Source organism: Halichoerus grypus, chromosome 8, assembly GCF_964656455.1.
Source record: "Halichoerus grypus chromosome 8, mHalGry1.hap1.1, whole genome shotgun sequence".
In the NCBI taxonomy this organism is placed as follows: domain Eukaryota; kingdom Metazoa; phylum Chordata; class Mammalia; order Carnivora; family Phocidae; genus Halichoerus; species Halichoerus grypus.
Genome location: NC_135719.1, coordinates 80,087,928 through 80,096,497, shown reverse-complemented (window position 1 = coordinate 80,096,497; position 8,570 = coordinate 80,087,928). Strand labels below are relative to the sequence as shown.

Genomic DNA, 8,570 nt, shown 5'->3' with positions numbered 1-8,570 from the left:
TATTTCATTTGCACCAAAAGAAGTTAGGATAACTATAATTTTCCTTCCGTTCTTTGCCTACATGTGGAATTCTGTTTCTCCCTCCTCCCTTTTATTCTTTCCCTAAGAATAGTTGCTTTGGTTCTTTCCTGTGTTCCTGAGGAAATAACCCTCTCTCTGTCAGGGAGACATTATGCAGATGCAACCTCATCTATCTCATGTTGTGTCTCTAAAGAAAAAATCATATACATTGCTATTTCTTTGGGTGACCTTGACCAAAGTCATGGGGTTGCAGTTTGTCTGGAAGGAGGAGAGTGAGATCACTGATTTTTTCTCTTTTTCAAGTTATTATTTAAATTCCTGTTAGTTAACATTCAGTGTAGCATTAGTTTCAGGCATAGAATTTAGTGATTCATCACTTACTTTTTTTTTTAATATTTTCTTAATTTGAGAGAGAGTGCACATGCGCATGAGCTGGGGTAGGGGCAGAGGGAGAAGCAGACTCCCTGCTGAGCAGGGAGCCCTACAGTGGGGCTCGATCCCAGGACCCTGGGATCATGACCTGAGTGGAAGGCAGACGCTTAACCAACTGAGCCACCCAGGTGCCCGTGATTCATCACTTACATACAACACCAGATGCTCATCACAAGGGCCCCCCTTCCGGATGCTCATCACAAGGGCCCCCCTTAATCCCCATCACCCATTTAGCCCATCCCCCTGCCTGCCTCCCCTCCAGTAATCCTGTTTGTTCTCTATAGTTAAGAGTCTGTTTTATGGTTTGCCTCTCTTTTTATCCCCACTATGTTCATCTGTTTTGTTTCTTAAATTCCACATATGAGTGAAATCATATGATAATTGTCTTTCTCTCTGACTGACTTATTCTGCTGAGCATAATACCCTCTAGTTCCATCCACTACTTCTTTGATTAAAGAAGCCAGACCCTATTTCTCATTTCTAAAATGGGGCATTAAATTCAGGGCATATTCACCTCCTATTCTTCCACTGTGTCTTTGGAGTTGATCTGGGTGATCTTTGCACCTGCCAGAGTACCCGAGGGTCAAACCATAGTAGACTCTCCTGAAACCAGAATGAATCATGAGGAACAGTCCTCAGCAGACGGGTCCTGCCTGGCCCTCTGAGGGCTTGTGCCGGGCTCCCCTGCCGCTTCTCCCTGTGTCATCAGCACAGCTGCACACAGCCATGTCTGGCATAGGGACTGAAAGTTTCTCCCAGGGAACGGTGGTTTTTTCCTCATTTGTGGCTTCAAAATCTTCGTTGCTTCAATCCCATTTCCTTTTGTGGTTCTCAAGACAGCTGCATAATTTCACCAAGATACAGAACACACCAGAAAAGGGAGGAGCACTCTTGTGGCAGCATAGGAGTGGTTTACAATAAGGAAAGCCCTTTCTGAGAGGGTCACTTGGCTTTCCATCCAGGTCACTGAGTCTCCACTGCTTCCTCCTGGGGAATAAAAAGCTGCATATTTCCTTGGTCATGAACTAGACACAATTGTGGTTAATTATTATACTGATATACGAGATTAAAAGAATCCAAACATTTTAATATAATCTATGTATTAGATTGAGCCAAATAAAATTGCCTCTATTAAACCACTTTCGATCTACAAAAATGACAATTTTTACATTTATTGAGATATAACTGAAAGTAATAATATAACTGAAAATACAACATAATGATTCAATATTTATACACATTAGGAAGTGATCACCACTGTAAGTGTAGTTACCATCTGCCACCTTACAAAGTTAATACAATGTTACTGACTATATTCTCCATGCTGTACATTACATCTCCATGACTTATTTTATTTTATTTTTTAAAGATTTTATTTATTTATTTGACAGAGACACAGCAAGAGAGGGAACACAAGCGGGGTGAGTGGGAGAGGGAGAAGCAGGCCTCCCGCAGAGCGGGGAGCCGGATGCGGGACTCGATCCCAGGACCCTGGGATCATGACCTGAGCCGAAGGCAGACGCTTAACAACTGAGCCATGCAGGCACCCCGGTGACTTACTTATTTTATAACTGGAAGTTTGTACTTCTTGATCCTCTTTGCTCATTTTGCTGCACCCAACCCCCCTCCCCTCTGGCACCTACAAGTCTGTTCTCTGTATCCATGAGCCTGGGTTTGGTTTTGTTGTAAAAGAATCCAAATTTTAAGGGGTATTTTATTTACCAAACTTTGAAACCTACCAAACATTAAAAATACCATAATCACTGGCTCTGATGATAATTTTACTTCATTTAACCTTAATGACCTCCTTAAAGGCAAATACAGTCACATTAGGGGTTAGGTTTCAACACGTGGATTGAGGAATAGGGGTGGTGGGGACACAGTTCAGTCCAACATCAAGTCTTTGGATCATTAGCTTATCAAGTCTTTGAAATCATGTTAAAAGCCACATATAACATAATTGACATCCACAAGCATTGTAGGGGATATTTCCTAGGTTTTCCCACCTCTCTCTGCATAAATCATCACGGCCCAGCTGAAGTCATAAGGTCACCTCTGCAGCTCCCAGGGTCTTCTCTGAGTATCCTTAAGCCAATTAGGGGCTCAGTGCTGGAATCCAAAATGTGTGCCCAGTTTATGGTGAGGGACTCATTTCTCTGTTTCCTGGTCCTGAGAAACACAGAATCATTACGTTAGTTTGACTTGCCAACCACCAAGAAAGACAGTTCCCCCTGTCTGTGTTTTTATACACCTGACACTCTAGGATCTTTCCTGCGAGGAGGACCCATAGTTGAGATAGAACAGTACTCCAACAAGATCAGGCTTCCTTACCGTATACTCAGACAGAGGAAGACAAATACTGTATCACTTTTTTTTTTTTTTTAAAGATTTTATTTATTTATTTGACAGAGATAGACAGCGAGAAAGGGAACACAAGCAGGGACAGTGGGAGAGGGAGAAGCAGGCTTCCCGCAGAGCAGGGAGCCCGATGCGGGGCTCGATCCCAGAACCCTGAGATCATGACCTGAGCCAGAGGCAGACGCTTAACGACTGAGCCACCCAGGTGCCCCAATACTGTATCACTTTTATATGAGATCGAAAAAAGTGAAACTCATAGAAACACAGTAGAATGGTGGTTACCGGGGGTTGAGGGGTGGAGGAAATGGGGAGATGTTGGCTACAAACCTCCAGTTTAAAAAATGGAGAAGTTCTGGGGGTCTAACGTACAGCATTGTGGTTATAGTTAACATTAAAATATCATATACTTGAAAGTTGTTAGGAGAGTAGATCTTGAAAGTTCTCACCACAAAAAAAGTAATGGTAATTATGTGACGGGAAGGGTTAGCTAATCCTACGGTGGTGAACAGTCTGCAATGTGTACATGTATCAAACCAACACACTGTACACCTGGCACTTGCACAATGTTATAGGTCAGTTATCTTAGTAAAGCTGGGAGCCAGAGAAAAGAAGCTAAAATCAGTGGGACGAGAGTCCTGATATCTCATTTAGTCTATAAGCTATTTTCCCTAAAATTGATGAGAGCCTTGCAGTGTTCCAGCCTCAGAGATGGAACTATCTCAGGAAATCCACAAGCTTGCTGGCCAGCAGAGCCACACAGAACTTCAGGAAACGGTTACCATGGGATATTTTTTAACCTGGCACAAAGAAACGGCATCCTGACTGAAAACAGGAACTTCTCTGGAAATCAGAAAGCAAGTCTTCACCTAGATCGCTTCTTTCCATTCCTAGCTCAAAGTAGCACCAGGGTTCCTGAGTGCAGAGCCATCCGAGCTGGATTTTTTTCCTTCCCTCTAGTTGTGCCCAGCCCAGGACACTGACTGGAGAGAACTAAATCATCATTCTGCCCTCCAGGCTGCCCACTTCCAGGTGCCTGCTGTGCCGCTCTGGGTTTGCGCTCAGCTCCCCTTCCTGTTGTTCTCACTGTGCCTCCCAGCACGCAGTAGTACACGGCCGAGTCGGACATTTGCACCGAGCGTTTCTCCAGGTGGAAGGACTTGTCACTCTTCAGATCAGCCTGAAAACCGTGATGCTCCACCCTCTGGTTTTCTGATGAGCTCTTCAGGAGGACCTCGGGCCCTTTGTTCAGGTACTGGACATACCAGAAAGCAACAACTGAGTAGGTGCTCTGGTAGGTGCAGTTCAGGGTCAGCGGTGTCCCCTCACGGAGAGTAACAGAACCTTCTGTCTGGGTCACTGTATCTCCACTGGTCCCTCCAAAAATAATGAAGATTTTGTTATTTAGGAATTTATGAGCAAAAGGACAGTCCCCAGTGAGGAAATTGAGCTAGATATCATCACCCAGGCCTAGGAATAGAAAATCATTTAAAAAAATGAAACATTACTACAGAGATTCCTCCAAAAATTAAAAATAGAACTAGCCTATCACCCAGTAATCACACTACTGGGTATTTACTCAAAGAATATGAAAGCACTAGTTCAAAAGGATATATGCACCCCTATGTTTATTGCAGCATTATCTACAATAGCCAAATTATAAAAGCAACCCAAGTGTCCATCAATAGATGAAGATAAAATGTGGTGTATATATACACAATGGTATGTTACTCAGCCATAAAGAAGAATGAAATCTTGTCATTTGCAACAGCATAACGCTAAGTGAAATAAGCCAGTCAGAAAAAGACAAATACCATATGATTACACTCATTTGTAGAATTAAGAAGCAAAATAAATGAACAAAGGGAAAAAAAGAGAGAGAAAGACAAACCATAAAACAGACTCTTAACTATAGAAAACAAACAGAGGGTTACCAGAGGGGAGGTGAGGGGGGCAGGGAATGGGACAAATAGGTGATGGGCATTAAGAGTACCCTTATCATGATGAGCACTGAGTAATGTATAAAATTGTTGAATCATTATGTTGTACACCTGAAACTAATATAACACTGTATGTTAACTATATTGGAATTAAAATTAAAAATTTAATAAAAAATAGATTTAAAAAAATGAAACATTACTCACTGAGAATTACTAGCAGGACCACCACAAGCATTGAGCAAAAAGCAGAAAGCATGGCTGTTTGAGCTGTGGGAAGAGAAAAATGACCTTGTACCCCCAAATATAACAAAGCTGATAGTGTGCTCCTCTAGTCTGATTCTGGATTCTGGATAGGATCTTCTAGAGAGTCTTTGCTCTTTTGGAAAGAACACCTTCCTGCCCTACAGCAACTTGCAACTGAAAAGAGAGCACAACATGCACAGAGAAATAGGGCCAATGAGTCAAACCATCACGTGACTGAGGGAATAAACCACATCTGAGGAATGGAGTGCCTTGTGGCTTTCCCTGCACATTAAAGTGATGTCATTAACGTTCGGTATTTATAGTGTAAAATTTATATTCACGTTTTATATTTAACTTACTAATTTTAATTTTTAGCATAACAGATAATTGTTTGCTTTGTTGTCATTAATTTTGTCATATTTTTCCATCTTAAACTCATTTTTAAATTTGGAGCCCTTATCAAGATGGCTCATTCTCTGTAATGAAGCACCTCCAAAACACAATACTGAAAGTTTTTTTAAGTTTAACTAAATGCTAAAGTCTTCATTACATATTTATGTTCTCTTTCTAATAATAAACCATTGCAGGTGGTTATTAGAATATACACCATAATAATTTATATATATGCCAAAACTGCTTATAATGTGATCATTGGAGCTACAACCACTTGATTTTTTCTAAATTTAGCCTGCTTATACTATCATATAACATATAACACCTCAACTTTCCTACCATTCTTCTCTGTTCTTACTACTGCAAAACCATTTGTATAATGCAGTAAGATAATATTTGGCCCTCAGTTGACGTCACACAATTATACCCACGTTAGGGTATTAGAATTGCATGACACAACCCTGGTACACTGCAGTCATTCAAATGATCCAAAGTATCCTCTTTTAAAATGATATTTTTCTTTTTTTAATATTTTATTTATTTATTTGACGGCGGGGGGGCAGAGGGAGAGGGAAGGAGAGAATCTCAAGCAGACTCTCTGCTGCGCACGGAGGCGGAGGCGGGTGCCGATCTCACAACCCCGAGATCGTGACCAAAGCTGAAATCAAAGAGTTGGACCCTTAACCGACAAAGCCACCCAGGCGCCCCTTAAAATGATATTTTTCAAGTGTTATCCCAATCAAAACAAAAATGTGTAAGTGTTTATAGACCTCTCACACCTGCACTCTCTCGTGTCTGGTACCACCCATAAACGGATGACTTTCAGTTTTGTATCTTAGCCTGACCCTCTCCCCTGGACTCCAGACTTGTATTTGCAAAAGCCAGCACAACATCTCCAACTCTACACGTCACAGCTAAACCGATCTTCCCCTGCCTCTGGCCTTGTCCCCACAAGCCTACTCAATCTGAAGTCTACTCAACCTTCCTCATCTCTCTTAATGGCAAGCCCATCTTTCTATTGGTTTAGGTCAAAAACTTTGGAGGCATCCTTGATTTTTTTTCCCCCACATACTCATCCAGTATGTCTGCTAATGTTGTTGGGTCTACCTTCAAAACATAGTCAGAAATTTGTTTACTTCTCAGCAACTCCACTGCTACCACCTTGGCCCAAATGACCATCATCTGGCCTAGATTATGGCAATAGCTTAACTTTTGCTCTGAACTCCCAAGAGTTTATTCTCAGCACCATATAGCCTATGGCCCTACCTGGTCTGGCCCTTGTTACTTTAGTGGTCCAATCTCTCACCCCTCTCCCACTGGCAGACTGCCCTCCAGCCACACTGGCCTCCTTGCTGTGTCCTCCACGGCTCCTACCTCAAGGCCTTTGTACTGGTTGTTCCATCTGCTTGAACTGTTCTCCCGGATAATGTTGCGCCTTCCTTCCCCACTTCCTTCATGTATTTATTCAGTGAAGACAATTATGATCCCTTTTTCATATTTAAAGTTACAACTGGAGTTGACCCCACCTCAACATTTCCAATCTCCAATTCCCTGCATTACTTTTCCCATAGCACTTAGTGTTTCTAATATATTATGTGATTTATTATTTACCACTTTTAAAAAATTATCTGTCCTCCTCAACAGAATGTAAGGTCCACAAGGGCAGAAAGTTTTGTCTGATTTATTCACAGATGTATCCCTATTGTATATAACAGTACCTGGCACATGGCAGGTGCTCGGAAATATTTGTTAATGATTCTGGGTCATGAAATACAGACTTACATACTGACTTATTTTAAGTAGATTTTGAGGTGATTTGCAATAAGATTAATGAGACAGAAATATGAAAGGGTAAATTTAATGCCCATTCAGAAAATTTAAGATTGGACTGCCTGAAGGAAATGAGAAAACCAACCATAAAAACAAGTATCTATTGAATACCTAGCATGCTAGTGTACTTGCTACTATTGGAGTTGATTGGAACATAAATCGAACAATAAATCAGGGCCCTGATGTATGTTTGTACATTTATTCTTAGAATTACTAAATTGCTAAGTTTACTAACAATAATCTTATGAGGTCCTTCTAATTACTAGCCTTTTACAGAAGAGGAAATTGATACTCAGAGAGCTTGAGCTATTTGTCCAAGACTACAGAGCTGGTCCATTAGGATTTGAACAGTGATATGTTAGACTCCCATGCCCATCCTTTTAAATGCTGTACTGCTATTGTAACTTACACTCCTATGTATTATAAAGGGGAAAATATGCCAGTTCCTTATGGGAGAAACTATTTATTTAATTCTTTTTTTTTTTTTTTCCAAAGTAGGCTCCGTGCCCAGCATGCAGCCCAATGCAGGGCCTGAACTCACGACCCTGAGATCAAGACTCTGAGATCAAGACCAGAGCTGAGACCAAGAGTCAGATGCTTAACCAACTGAGCCATCCAGGCACCCCTATTTACTTAATTCTAATGTAATTCTTTTACATTCAATAATTTCTGAGCTCCCTTCCCATCTCTGTCCTGAGCTGCTGGCTGATTCCCCATCCTTCTCTCAGCCCCATTTCCTGACATGACTTCTACTCTTACCCAAATTATCTGAATCTTTTGTGGCTCATTGACACCTTTTAAAAATGCAGTGAAAACTCCTTCCAAATAACACATATGCCTTAATAATGCAACCCCTATGTTCAATCTCAGGAGGCTTATGAATTTTCAAGAAGTCTAACCAGGTTAACTGCATTGGATCTCTTGTAACAAATCCCAGATGATGCCAGCCCTCAGAGCCAATTATTTCCTAGCTTCCTAATGTTCCTAGCATTCTCTATTATATTGGTTGTGATTAAGATTAAGGATTCAGACTGGTTGACTGCTAATGTATATTCTAGCCCTCAAATTCGTTTTCTCATTTCCTCATTTTCTTCCTTTATTCTCCTCCATATATGCCCTTTCCCCTAAAGTGACCTTGCCTAAAACAATCCTTTCTTTTCTTATGTTAACAACTTTCTGCCCCACCCTCCTTCATATTAAAACATTCCATTTTGTACAGTTCCTGGGAACTTTCATTTACTTGTTAGGTGGAATGCTGCTGGACTCATGACTCACTTAATAAAGCCAATTAGATCTTCAAATTTACTTGCTTGAATTTTCTTTATTTAATATTAGTAACTGTATATGCCATGACAT

General features: G+C 41.0%; 1 long non-coding RNA gene across 1 annotated transcript; it reads right to left on the bottom strand.

Annotated features, from left to right (window-relative positions):
* Positions 1 to 1,801: 1,801 nt before the first annotated feature.
* Positions 1,802 to 5,157, bottom strand: LOC118550009 (uncharacterized). Its single transcript, XR_013450163.1, has 3 exons — positions 4,953 to 5,157; positions 3,678 to 4,185; positions 1,802 to 2,622 (listed from the first exon to the last, which is right to left on the bottom strand). It is a non-coding gene; the product is annotated as an uncharacterized LOC118550009 (long non-coding RNA).
* Positions 5,158 to 8,570: the final 3,413 nt, after the last annotated feature.